The sequence below is a fragment of the Macaca mulatta genome, chromosome 17, assembly GCF_049350105.2.
Source record: "Macaca mulatta isolate MMU2019108-1 chromosome 17, T2T-MMU8v2.0, whole genome shotgun sequence".
NCBI classification, from domain to species: Eukaryota; Metazoa; Chordata; class Mammalia; order Primates; family Cercopithecidae; genus Macaca; species Macaca mulatta.
In genome coordinates, this window is record NC_133422.1 from 8,957,507 (window position 1) to 8,969,956 (window position 12,450).

Genomic DNA, 12,450 nt, shown 5'->3' on the forward strand with positions numbered 1-12,450 from the left:
ACTTGCTCTGTCACAATCCCTTTTGACATCAGAGAGTGCTCCCATTGAGAGCTGAGAACTGTATTGATCAGAATTCCTGGTTTCTCCTCCCCCATCAGAGCTGTCCTCACACTTTAGTTAGAAAGAGCGCCTAACAGTAGACTTGAAACAGATTTCTCTGGTCAGGAGAAGGGGAGTCAGTGTATAGCTATGCTAGTCCTAGCAGTCAGATGGTGGAGGACTGTCTGGGCTGCTGCTGCAGTCCTGGAGAGCTGCCCCTGGGAGAAGTGCCCCTGGGGTCAGGAGCCTCCCAGGAAGCTGTCAGGACCACCTGCCAGAGAGGACGCATTAGCATCGTTGCTCCCCTTCCCATGCCTAACACTTATGCATACATGTCGTACATGTAAGAGGATGTGACTGAATCACTTAACCGAATTGACTAATTAGCTTTTTAACTATTTTATTTAAGAGATAAGAAGCCTGAGACCTCTGGAATTTCTTTGAGAGTCTTTGATTAAAATGGATTTGTTTGGGTATTTAACAGTGAATTTCTAAACTGATTTTTAAATATTTAAAACATGCCCATGAAAATTCATACTTACTCAGATTTGTGCTTTTGAGAATGTTTGATTTTTGTCGCATCGAGAAATTGTCTATTCTGATAATGAAGATGTATGAGGCCTCAACCCCATCCTGAAAATGCCAGCAAGACAGTTTTTCCCCCTTGCATTATAGATTGAGTGCTATTCAAACGCACATCAACATGCTGATCTTTTAAAAAGCACTCTTAAATTTTGTTGGGAATATAAATATCTTGTACTATTTTTCTTCGATCTTTGGTGAAATGTTGGAGGATTACTACAAGTTACCCAAAGCAATCTTATTCATTTATCTCAGTTGAACAGAAAAACCAGTCATTCTCCCCAGCATATTATCATTTATTTTTCCTTCATGTTTCTGGGCTGAGTTGGTTCCTAGCTGAATAATATGGTTTTTCCTTTTTAATTTATTTTCATTTCCTTATCTCTTCCTTAAAGATATTCCAAGCCTGCTGATCCAAAATGCTTTGTTCATTACAAAGTCTAACTAATGAAAATATAGAGTCTTATGACGGGCCCTGGGACATGAAAGCGTATACCTTTCCATTTAGTTGGAGGGTTTTGCCCTCACCTGTGCAGTTTATTTAATTGCTTTCTGGTTGTTACAACTTTTTTTTTTTTTTTTTTTTGCTTGGGCTGCATCATGGTGTCACATATTCAGCTTCATCCTTCTAGAGATCTAGTTCATTTGACAGAAGAAAGGATATGAGCTTCTGATGAAAGATAAAAGAAATTCACCTTCAGGATAAAAAGGAATTTGAAGGAGCCCTGTGTAAAGCGACCTGGTGCAGGCTTTTGAGCTGTAAGTGAACCTCACTTCACTCCTGATGATGTTAGAATGATTTATTTCTTCCTTTCAGATAGCAAACCATCCCTGAGGTTTCTAGCCTGCAGTCCTGTAGATAAGGGTGGGTCATGTGCCACCTGCATCCATTCTGTGAGTCTAAGGTGTATGTAAGAGTCAAGGGCGTGCAGCTCAAGTGTGCCTCCTGCTCTGAAGTAAACCCATGTTTAGTGGGTTAGAAGCTCGGTGGAGAGTGGCCTAGCAGAAGAGCTTGAGTAACTGTCCATGCTGCCCTTTCAGTTTTCACCAACCCGACTCACCCCCACTCCCGGAAATCAGCTGCCCTCCCTGGAATTAGCTTTGCTCCCCACCTGCTCAGGTGGATTTTTGGATTCTCCGGCAGCTACTCAGTCCAGCCTGTCCACATTGCAGAGGAGAATAAGGCCATAGGATTTGTGGTAGGAAGGAAGAAGTGGAGAGGGTTTGTTGGGAATATTCATATAAGGTGTTTGTGGTTAGGAATTAGGAAGGGAATAAATTAGTGAAATATTACAGTGCTATATTAATACTCAGGCAGGTGACTACTTAGAAAGAGATATGCTAAAAGAGTGGGTCCAGGCCAGGCGCGGTGGCTCACGCCTGTAGTCCCAGCACTTTGGGAGGCCGAGGCGGGCGGATCACAAGGTCAGGAGATTGAGACCATCCTGGCTAACACAGTGAAACCCCTGTCTCCACTAAAAATACAAAAAATTAGCTGGGCGTGGTGGTGGGCACCTGTAGTCCCAGCTACTCGGGAGGCTGAGGCAGGAGAACGGCATCAACCCAGGAGGCGGAGGTTGCAGTGAGGAGAGATCGCGCCACTGCACTCCAGCCTGGGTGACAGAGCGAGACTCTGTCTCAAAAAAAAAAAAAAAAAGAGTGCATGTCCAGCCTCAGTTGCATTCAGGTGCCAGGCAGCAGGTAGCAGAGGCTATGAAGCAACCAGGTGTGCGTTACTAGGTCAAGTAACCACTGCAGAAGGGGAAAGTGCGTGCCCTGCAAACATACACTTGAATTCCATTTTAAAAAGCACCGTTGCCTACTCCTGTGACAAAACAACAAAAACCTTGTCTGATTCAGCTCTTGGGGTGCCAGTTGAAATGCCTATAGGAAAAGTACATCGTCTTTTCTGTAATTCAGGGTGTTTCCTTTTCTCTCCGTTTGGAGTCCGTGTCTCCTTTTTTCAGTCTTCTGTTAATGAACACAAGCACGTAACATTGGGATTGGAGCAGTTTGGATCTTACCTGTTATTTTTTAGATGGCATATTAATCTTCAATATGTTGGCTTTTCAAACCTGTCTCATGAAGTAATGGCAGAGAATTTATCACCAACTCTTGATGGTCAAAGCCAGTGTTCTTGTTGCCATTTGAAGCTGCCAGTGTTTTAAAGTAAATTTAAAAAAATTTCCTTCCTTCACCAGAAGAGAGAACGCTCAATTTTTCTGGTAAGCAGATAGGGTTGCAGATAATTGAAATCCATAGATCAGTCCCATGCTTTATTTTAGGTATTATTTTACCCTCTTTCCTTATGAAATCATTTTTTAGAGCGAACAGTGTTTGACAGATTTGAGTTTCCCAGTGGCTTCTTTTCTTTAGAACTTCACCACTGGGGCAATAACAAGGAACTAAAAAGGAAACGGGTAGCTGGAGTTAGAGGGGACATATGCCTCTGGCATCACCTACAAATCCTGTACTCAGACCTTGAATGATACAGCCCTTCCTTGTGTGCCAGTGGAGGGAGGTCAGCCTGATACTTTGTTAAACTAGCCACACACACACATGCATATACGCCCACAGACACACACATACCTACATTGCGGAGAGACTCAAAGATCTCATTTCCCCACCCCTTCAATTGAGATTTCTGTCTTTTTCTTGCCATTACATGGTACTTTGTATTTCTGTTTAACAGCATATTTTATTATACCCTGTCTTGCTTTTATTAGTGATTAGCTATATGTATGTTCTATCCTTTTCCCTCAGGAGAGAGCAATTTCTTCAAGGATTAAGACCCTTCTTTTCTTTATCTTTCGTTTCCTATTGCTCCTTGCACTGTGTGTTTTAAGCCAGTAGATGCTCAGTAAATCAGGTCCATCTTAGAGCCGTTGCTTTGCTTTTCTCACCTCCCTAACCCAGGAGGCCTTGTTCCATGGAGATTGCAGTCTGTCAAGGGGAATAAGCAGCAGACTGAGGCTGAGGAGCCAGGCCCCGCCCTGCTGTGACAGCGCCTACCTGTGCGACTTTGAGTAATTCACACAGTTACTCAAGACTGCCATTTCCTCATTTATAAAACAAGAGGGCTGAACTAATTAATATCTGTTTCTTCTCACTTCTAACATTCAGTGATTAATATACTCTTAGCAAGACATGACCCAGAAAGCTAAATAAATTAGGAAAGATGTTATGATGACACCATACTCATTAATTCAACAGATAATTTATTGAGTGCCTACAATGTATGGAGTACTAGCCTAGTCACTGGGATCTGTGGTGAGCAGGGCTTACCCATCCTTACTTTCATGGAGCTTTCATTCTATTGGGAGAGGAAGACAATGAACCAATAAACAAACACATAAAATAGCTGTTAAAGACTGGGAAAGAAATGACAAAGGGCTGTGACTGAGGGTAGAGGAGGACCATCCAGGAAAGCCCTTCTGAGGAGGGACCCTTTAGGCCGAGACCTGAAATGTTAGAAGCGGGAGAGTCAGGCATGGAGCATGCACAGCTGTGTCAACAGCAAGGCAGAGGTGGCTAGAGCGAAGAGTGAGGGAAGTTTCACAGGGCCATGCAGGCCAGGGCAAGGCTGCCAGTGGGGATTTTGTAGCCAAAAATGACCTGATCTGATTAACCTGCCAAGATATTCGCCTGGCTACCATGTACAGGGAGAATGGCTCTTTAGAGAAGCAAGAGCGAAGTCCGGGAGCATGGTAGGATACGTGTGGCTTCCATGGGAGATGCATTCTGCATGGACTCTTCTTCCTCCATAGAAGGGAATAAACCACTGATGGACACAGTGCCCGGGGTGACTCCCAGGTGCACTGTGCTGGGGGAAAGAAGCTGGACCCAGTGGCCACCCACTTGCTGTAGGGTTACGTTTAAGCGACATTCTGGAAAAGCAACTGTGGAGGAACAGAAATCAGATCATTGGTTGCCATAGGTTGGAGGAATGTTTGGAGATGATAGAACTGTAATTGAGGTGGTGGTGTGTCTGGAATTGGTGGGTTCTTGGTCTCACTGACTTCAAGAATGAAGCCGCAGACCTCGCGGTGAGTGTTACGGTTCTTAAAGATGGTGTGTCCGGAGTTTGTTCCTTCAGACGTTCAGATGTGTCTGGAGCTTCTTCCTTCTGGTGGGTTCATGGTCTGGCTGTCAGGAGTGAAGCTGCAGACCTTCGTGGTGAGTGTTACAGCTCTTAAAGGCAGCGTGTCTGGAGTTGTTCGTTCTTCTCGGTGGGTTCGTGGTCTCGCTGGCTTCAAGAGTGAAGCTGCAGACCTTTGCAGCGAGTGTCATAGCTCATAACAGCAGCGTGGACCCAAAGAGTGAGCAGCAGCAAGATTTATTGCAAAGAGCGAAAGAACAAAGCTTCCACACTGTGGAAGGGGACCCAAGTGGGTTGCTGCTGGCTGGCTTGGGCAGACTGCTTTTATTCTCTTATCTGGCCCCACCCACATCCTACTGATTGGTCCATTTTACAGAGAGCTGATTGGTCCGTTTGACAGATTGCTGATTGGTGCGTTTACAATCCTTGAGCTAGACACAGAGTCGCAGAGTGCTAGTCCTCTTAAGTCTCCACTAGGTTAGCTAGATACAGCGTACCAATTGGTGGATTCACAAACCCTGAGCTAGACACAGAGTGCTGATTGGTGCACATACGATCCTCGGCTAGATATAAAAGTTCTCCAAGTCCCCATCCAGTTCAGGAGCCCGGTTGGCTTCACCCAGTGGATCCTGCACCAGGGCTGCTGGTGGAGCTGCCTGCCAGTCCTGAGTGGTGGGCGCCTGCACTCCTCAGTCCTTGGACTGTGGAGGGGACCAGGCGCCAGGGAGCCGGGGGCAGCGCCCGTTGAGGAGGCTCAGGCTGCCTGGGAGCCCACTGCAGGGGAGGAGCTCAGACATGGCGGGCTGCAGGTCCCGAGCTCTGCCCCTCGGGAAGGCAGCTAAGGCCCAGGGAGAACTTGAGTGTGGCGCCAGTGGGCCGGCACTGCTGAGGGACCCAGCACAACCTCAACAGCTGCTGACCCAGGTGCTAAAACCCCTCACTGTCCTGGGATAGCGGTGCCAGCTGGCTGCTCCGTGTGTGGGGCCCGCCCAGCCCGCGCCCCTGCCCTCCGGAACTCACACCGGCAGCCCTGTTCCCACCTGCGCCTCTCCCTCCACACCTCCTCGCAAGCAGAGGGAGGAGGCTCTGGCCTCAGCCAGCTCAGAGAGGGGCTCCCATGGTGCGGTGGCGGGCTGAAGGCCTCCTCAAGCACCGCCGGAGTGGAAACTGAGGCCGGAGGCCGAGGAGACACTGAGAGTGAGGGCTGCTAGCACATTGTCACCTCTCAGTGGGAGTTGCAAGACTGTATGCCAAAACTCACAAGACTGTACAGTAAAAATGGTGGTAACTGCATGTCAATTATACTTTAGTAAAAAGCGGAATAACATCCTGAGCAAGAAAAAGATGTTCCAGTTTGAATGATGGTCATTCAAATTAGGTGCTCTGGTCATTCCAATTAGGAAGAGTTTTTCAAGGAAAGGGATGGAGCAGGAAGTGGGGGAAATGGAGGGAGAGAATGAAGAGTGGCATGTTTTTCTCTTGAGGGTAGTAGGTATTTATTCAACAAATAATTCCAGAGTGCTCATTCTGTGCCAGGCCCTGCTAGGCACTGGAGAAGTACTTGCAAATGAAACAGAAACCCTTGTTGGAGCTTAAGAGTTCTGGATGAAGATGCAAATGTGCATACCCGTTAACACAGGGATTCTGCCTTTAGGAATTTATCTGAAGGAAGTAAAGGGTGCCATAAAGTTGTGCATTCACTGATTTTCTGTGAAAAGTTATTTAACAAGGTAAAAATTGAAGACAACCTAAACTCTTGACAATAAGGGGAACTGTTGAATAGATTATAGTGTAATTGATTATTACTTGGGAATATTCGATGATAAAGTTTTTACTACACGTATTTATATGGGAGGAAGAATATGACATGCACAGTGAAAAATTGGGGTTATAGAACTCATTCCATGTGTGTAAAAACAAAAAATCGAAAATACTACATTTTTACCTTTTTTAAAATATATCTAATGAAGATTAATTTCTTCTTTTTCTTCTTTAATTTTTTTATTTTTTATTTATTTATTTTTTTTAGATGGAGTCTCGCTCTGTCACCCAGGCTGGAGTGCAATGGCGCAATCTCAGCTCACTGCAACCTCCACCTCCTGGGTTCAAGCAATTCTCCTTCCTCAGCCTCCTGAGTAGCTGGGATTACAGGTGAGTGCCATCACGCCCAGCTAATTTTTGTATTTTTAGTAGAGATGGGGTTTCACCATGTTTGTCAGGCTGGTCTCGAACTCCTGACCTCGTGATTCACCCGCCTCAGCCTCACAAAGTGCTGACATTACTGGTATGAGCCACCGCGCCCGGCCGATTCATTTCTTTTATAATTGGCAATGTGAGTAGTTCCACTTGGGGAAAAAAGTCATCCAAGACAAAAACAAAACAAAATAAACATTAAGCACAATCGGCAAGGAATGAATGTCCTTTATTTTCTGGGTGAAATTCTCCCCTGGAAAGGACTTTTTTTTTTTTTTTTTTTTAAGGGTATGCTTGAAATGCTTTTTGTTGGCAAATGTGAGTGAAACTTGTTTTGGAGAAACTTGCAGCATTTTGATTGGGGGAGATTTTAAATACCAATGAACATAATATTTTGTTTAAATATCACCTTGGTCTAAACTAGGAAAAACCGTTACCCCCTCTCCTGGTCCTCTGTAGAGGGAAATAGCAGCATTTCATTTATGTATATATTCTTTTTACTCTTTCTACTCATGGTAAAATAAAAATAAAATAGCCTCTGCTACCTCAATAAAAAAAGATATTCTGAACACCGTCCTGTTTATATATTAGAATAAAATGTGATATGCTGCCCATATTATGTACATAAGATAAGGACAGCAAAGCAGGCTCCAGAGAGCTATTACACTTTGTGTTATGTGACACCATAGATAGCTGCAGAGTCCCTGAATATATATTTTAACATCTCCCAAAGAATAATTCAATTTTTAACCATATCGTAAGGACACTGTACTTGTAAGGTTCATTTAGTCTGCAGAGCATCAAGTGTTAGATTATAATTGTGCCTGTTGAGAATAAACATAACCAACATTATGAAATAAGACCAAGAACCTGCATATTCCTAAGTAATTACAACTGCAGAAAACGTGGAGGTTTTATTACCAGGAGACTTTCAGATGAATACGTTGACTTGTACATAAATATGTAACGACATATACAATTGTCCTATTAACTGTGGCAAAACACTATAGGCACCAAATACATACCCAGTAGAGATGCCAACTAAAATTTGAAAACTAGGATTTTGAATTTTTTTGCATTGTTATATTTACTCTTGAATTTTGGGTTCATACTCTGTTCATTTTTCTGTATCCTAAAGTTCTACAGGATAATTGATTACATGGCATGATCTGTAGTTGGAGCTCCTTTGGCAAAGTTTTATGAAGTCAGATGAAATTGCATTTACATTCGGAGGCATGGTGGTTGAATGTATATATGAAAATTCACAACTGATAAAGCATTACACAGCAGTCCTGGCAGCCAAGGAGAGCTGTACAACAATACTTCTCAATCTTTCAAAACCCATGTGCCCTTTTAATAACTCAAAAATCCCCCAAATTTTCTTCAGTTTATTTTCAAAGTAAAGTATTATGACAAATATAAATCAAACTGATGATCAGAATATATTTTTCTGTCTACTCTTACTTGGATATTCTGATATAGCCCTCTTGGGAGGACGTCTAACCAGTTGCTCAGTTGGGAAGGGTGGCTTTACAATTTTCATCTTGAAAGATTGAAAAAAAAAAAAAAAAAAAAAAGGGACTCACATTGTAGTGAACATCTCACCTTTCTGAGCTGAAGTTAGGATGAGATTACCTCATCTGGAGTGCCTACCATGTGCAAAGTGCTGTCCCAGAAATTACATAGGAAACAGAAGTGCCTGTGCTATTAACCTTCAGCCTAGTGAGCTTATAATTTCATAAAGGGAATAAGACACATGTAATGACAATAATGAGTCACATATAACTGTAATAAAAAGACACACTTAACTATTTTAGATGGACATGGCTGTGATGAAAAAGCATGGTATGACCGTTCCAAAAGGAAAGATCTGTGAATTCAGGACACAGAGAGAAAATATCTAGTTCCACCTCTACCTTTTTGGTGGGGAAGGGAGGAGAGGAGATAATTTAGGAAAGGTTTCATGAAGGAAGTGGCCTTTTAGCTGGACTTTGATGCTTAGAGCATGGAGCTGTTGGGCAGGAGGACGATTTTACAGGGCAAATGTACTTTAAGTAGAAGAGTAAAGGGGATTAAATCTGGAAACATATATAGGCCCTGTGCTCATTGGACCTTGAATGTCAAGCTGAGAAGTGTCACTTTAGCCTGTCATTTGGCTGGATCACTCAGGGTGATATTCTTGGATGGCACCGTGGTGGATCCAGTGAGTTTCCCTTCATTCAGGAATGCCTTTCTTTTTTTTTTTTTTTTTTTTAATTTATTTATTATTATTATACTTTAAGTTGTAGGGTACATGTGCATAACGTGCAGGTTTGTTACATATGTATACTTGTGCCATGTTGGTGTGCTGCACCCATCAACTCGTCATTTACATCAGGTATCACTCCCAATGCAATCCCTCCCCCCTCCCCCCTCCCCATGATAGGCCCCGGTGTGTGATGTTCCCCTTCCTGAGTCCAAGTGATCTCATTGTTCAGTTCCCACCTATAAGTGAGAACATGCGGTGTTTGGTTTTCTGTTCTTGTGATAGTTTGCTAAGAATGATGGTTTCCAGCTGCATCCATGTCCCTACAAAGGACACAAACCCAAAGGATTATAAATTATGCTGCTATAAAGACACATGCACACGTATGTTTATTGCAGCACTATTCACAATAGCAAAGACTTGGAATCAACCCAAATGTCCATCTGTGACAGATTGGATTAAGAAAATGTGGCACATATACACCATGGAATACTATGCAGGAATGCCTTTCATGCTGTATTGGACAAAAAAAAATGGGTCACTGGAAATCAAACCTAAAATGGATGAAGAAATTCTACATGAGTGTGTAGATGCTATCATTTCACTTCACGATTTCATGATTTAGAAATGTATGTGCATTTGGCCAGGCCCAGTGGCTCATGCCTGTAATCCCAGCATTTTGGGAGGCCAAGGTGGATGGATCACCTGAGGTCAGCCTGGCCACCATGGTGAAACCCCGTCTCTACTAATATGCAAACATTAGCTGGGCGTGGTGGCGTGTGCCTGTAATCCCAGCTACTCAGGAGGCTGAGGCTTGAGCCTGGAAGGCAGAGGTTACAGGGAGCTGAGATCGCACCACTGCACTCCAGCCTGGGTGATAGAGTGAGATTCTGTCTCCACCTCCCCCCACCACATCTGGCCCTGTGCCCCTGCACCAAAAAAAAAAAAAAAAAAAAAAAAAAAGAAATATATGTGTATTCACAAACCATTACCAGAGATTGTGAGCTCAGGAGAGCTGAAGATGTTCCTGATTATGAAAGATGGGCAGAGACAATTTTGTTTTTGAGCAAGGAGAGCATATGATGCTCTGGCTTCATGCTAGCAGCCCTGATGCTGAGCCCATGTTAGGTTTTTTAAAGCCTTGATAGTTGGTGAGTTATGAGTACTACGAAAAATAAACAGTGGCCCTTATGCAATTGTAGGTTACTGTGTAGGACTGGTCATGGTACTTCAGCCTCATTTTCTTGTCTGTCTTCACTTTCATTTTCTTTATTTTTCATGAGAGACAACATTATAATTACTAACATGATTGACAGAGTTTCTTATGATGCTCTCGTGGACAAGATGGGGGCACATACAGTGGCTGCAGGGACTGGTGGGCAGAGGGGTGCCTGAGGAGTGATTAGATGAGCATTGTGGAAGCATTGTGGGGTCACATCCTTTTGGCACAAGGGGCTGCTGTTTTGTCCCCTGCTGTGTTCTACTAACATTGGTGTCAATGAATGACACCAATGAGTGATTTATCAGTGAATTATCAATGAACGATAGTGTAGAAGGAACTCTTAGCTTTTCAACGATAGTATGGAAACAAGAATGGATTGCAGATATTTTCGATGAAAAGTTAAGGATGGGCTCCGCAAGTTTTAAAAGGATAGAATGATGCATTGAGATCAGCAAGATGATGTTTGAGAAGTATGTTTTTATGATCCCACGCATGGATGCTGAAGCCAGTTACAAATGTCTCGGATTGAGTCAGTGGAGTTTAGGACAACTTATATGGTACTTTGATGTTTTAATTGATGTGGAACTAGAGGGTGATTTATATGTCCATGAGGAGGTCATTCTTAGAATGAGTGGTTAGAAGTATAACTAAGAGAATGGAAGACATGCTTTCTTGTGACTCTAGATGGTGCAGTTAGAACTGAAGTATTGGCATGGCTCTGGGCACCTTGTTTAGGAGGGAATTCAGGTTCCTTGGTGCATGTACTTAGAGGAAAGCTGTTTGGATGGTGGGAGTTTTCAAAAGCTAATCCTACAGTTGGGAGAATCTGAGTTCTTTGACAAGGAGTAGAATAGGTTTTGGGAGGAAGAGAGCATATAGCTCTTTGTAAATACCTGAAAGGTCATCTGGTGGAAAAATTGCCTCATTCTGCTCTAGGGAGGCAGAGCTTGCCAACAGAGACCCTGCGCAGATGTGTGGTGAATTTTCTCGCCCTAGAACCAGGGGAAACCACTTAGAAGACTATTAAGCATCAGGCAGGTTATAAGCCTAGATCTTTACCTTCCTTTCAAACTAGTACTTAACTAATTGATTCTTTTTTCAAGATACAATACCACTTACCTCTAAGGCCATCATTCTTAACTTTTTATAATAATGGATCTAAGGCATATGAAAGTTATATGTCTCACTCTGGGAAAATGCACTTCAGCTAGGGGTTTGTACCCTTGGTTGACCTATTTGCGTATTTTATTTAATCACACACAGTCCTGTATTATTATGAGTTTGAACTTTTATGGTCATGTTATATGTTCTGTGAAAACGTTTATCTTAGTAGAGGGCCTTGGATTGAAATTTAGATCCGGAACGAAATTCGTGTTTGTGTTTACTTTGCTGCTATCTTATGGCAGGATGAGGGAGCTGGGGTGAGGGAGACGCGTGAAGCCACGTAAGGGGGAGGGAAGGAGACAGGAAACATGACTTCCTGTGCATAATTTTGCCTCATAAAATTGAAGAAAGTTTTTCAATTTGCTTTTCCTGTCTTATGTGAACTTCCACGTGTTGTTTTCGGTTTTTTCTATTCTTGTTCTTACAATAGTGTGTTTTCCTTTTGTTCTTCCTGTGTGGTGTATGATTCCATGCATGGGCAGCTTTTCTTCTTTACAGCTTCTGCTTTCTATCTGTGTCCCAGTTCTGCCACTCATGAGCTGTGTGACCTTGGGAATGTTACCCCCTCTGTGCTTTCATTTCCATACCAGGAAGTAGGCGAAGGGGGGAAAGCAAGGGGATGTGAAGACCTGTCTCTGGAGGCCTGCTATAAATATTAAGTGTCCGAACTTAAATTAAAATTGAATATTAAAGACTTATAATTGTGTAATTTTAATTTAAAGTTAAATTTTAGGCCACGTGCTGTGGCTCATACCTGTAATCCTGGCACTTTGGGAGGCCAAGGTGGGAGGATCACTGGAAGCCAGGAGTTTGAGACCAGTCTGGTCAATATATCAAGACCCTATTTCTACAAAAATAAAAAAATTAGCCAGGTGTGATGATGTGCACGTGTAGTCCCAGCTACTT

The 12,450-nt window shown here is 43.1% G+C and overlaps 1 protein-coding gene across 6 annotated transcripts in view; it reads left to right on the forward strand.

Annotated features, from left to right (window-relative positions):
• Window positions 1-12,450, forward strand: part of LOC114673596 (uncharacterized) — a 202,785-nt gene that overhangs the window by 185,113 nt on the left and 5,222 nt on the right. For 2 of the 6 annotated variants that reach the window (XR_013407827.1, XR_013407829.1), the window contains exon 3: window positions 6,750-6,871. The exons of 3 other annotated variants lie outside the window; for them this stretch is intronic. The gene's annotated coding sequence lies outside the window, so the exon portion shown is untranslated. Of the gene's footprint in view, window positions 1-1,239; window positions 1,381-6,749; window positions 6,872-12,450 lie in introns of those variants that run through there. One more of the 6 variants, XR_013407830.1, reaches the window with a different exon arrangement.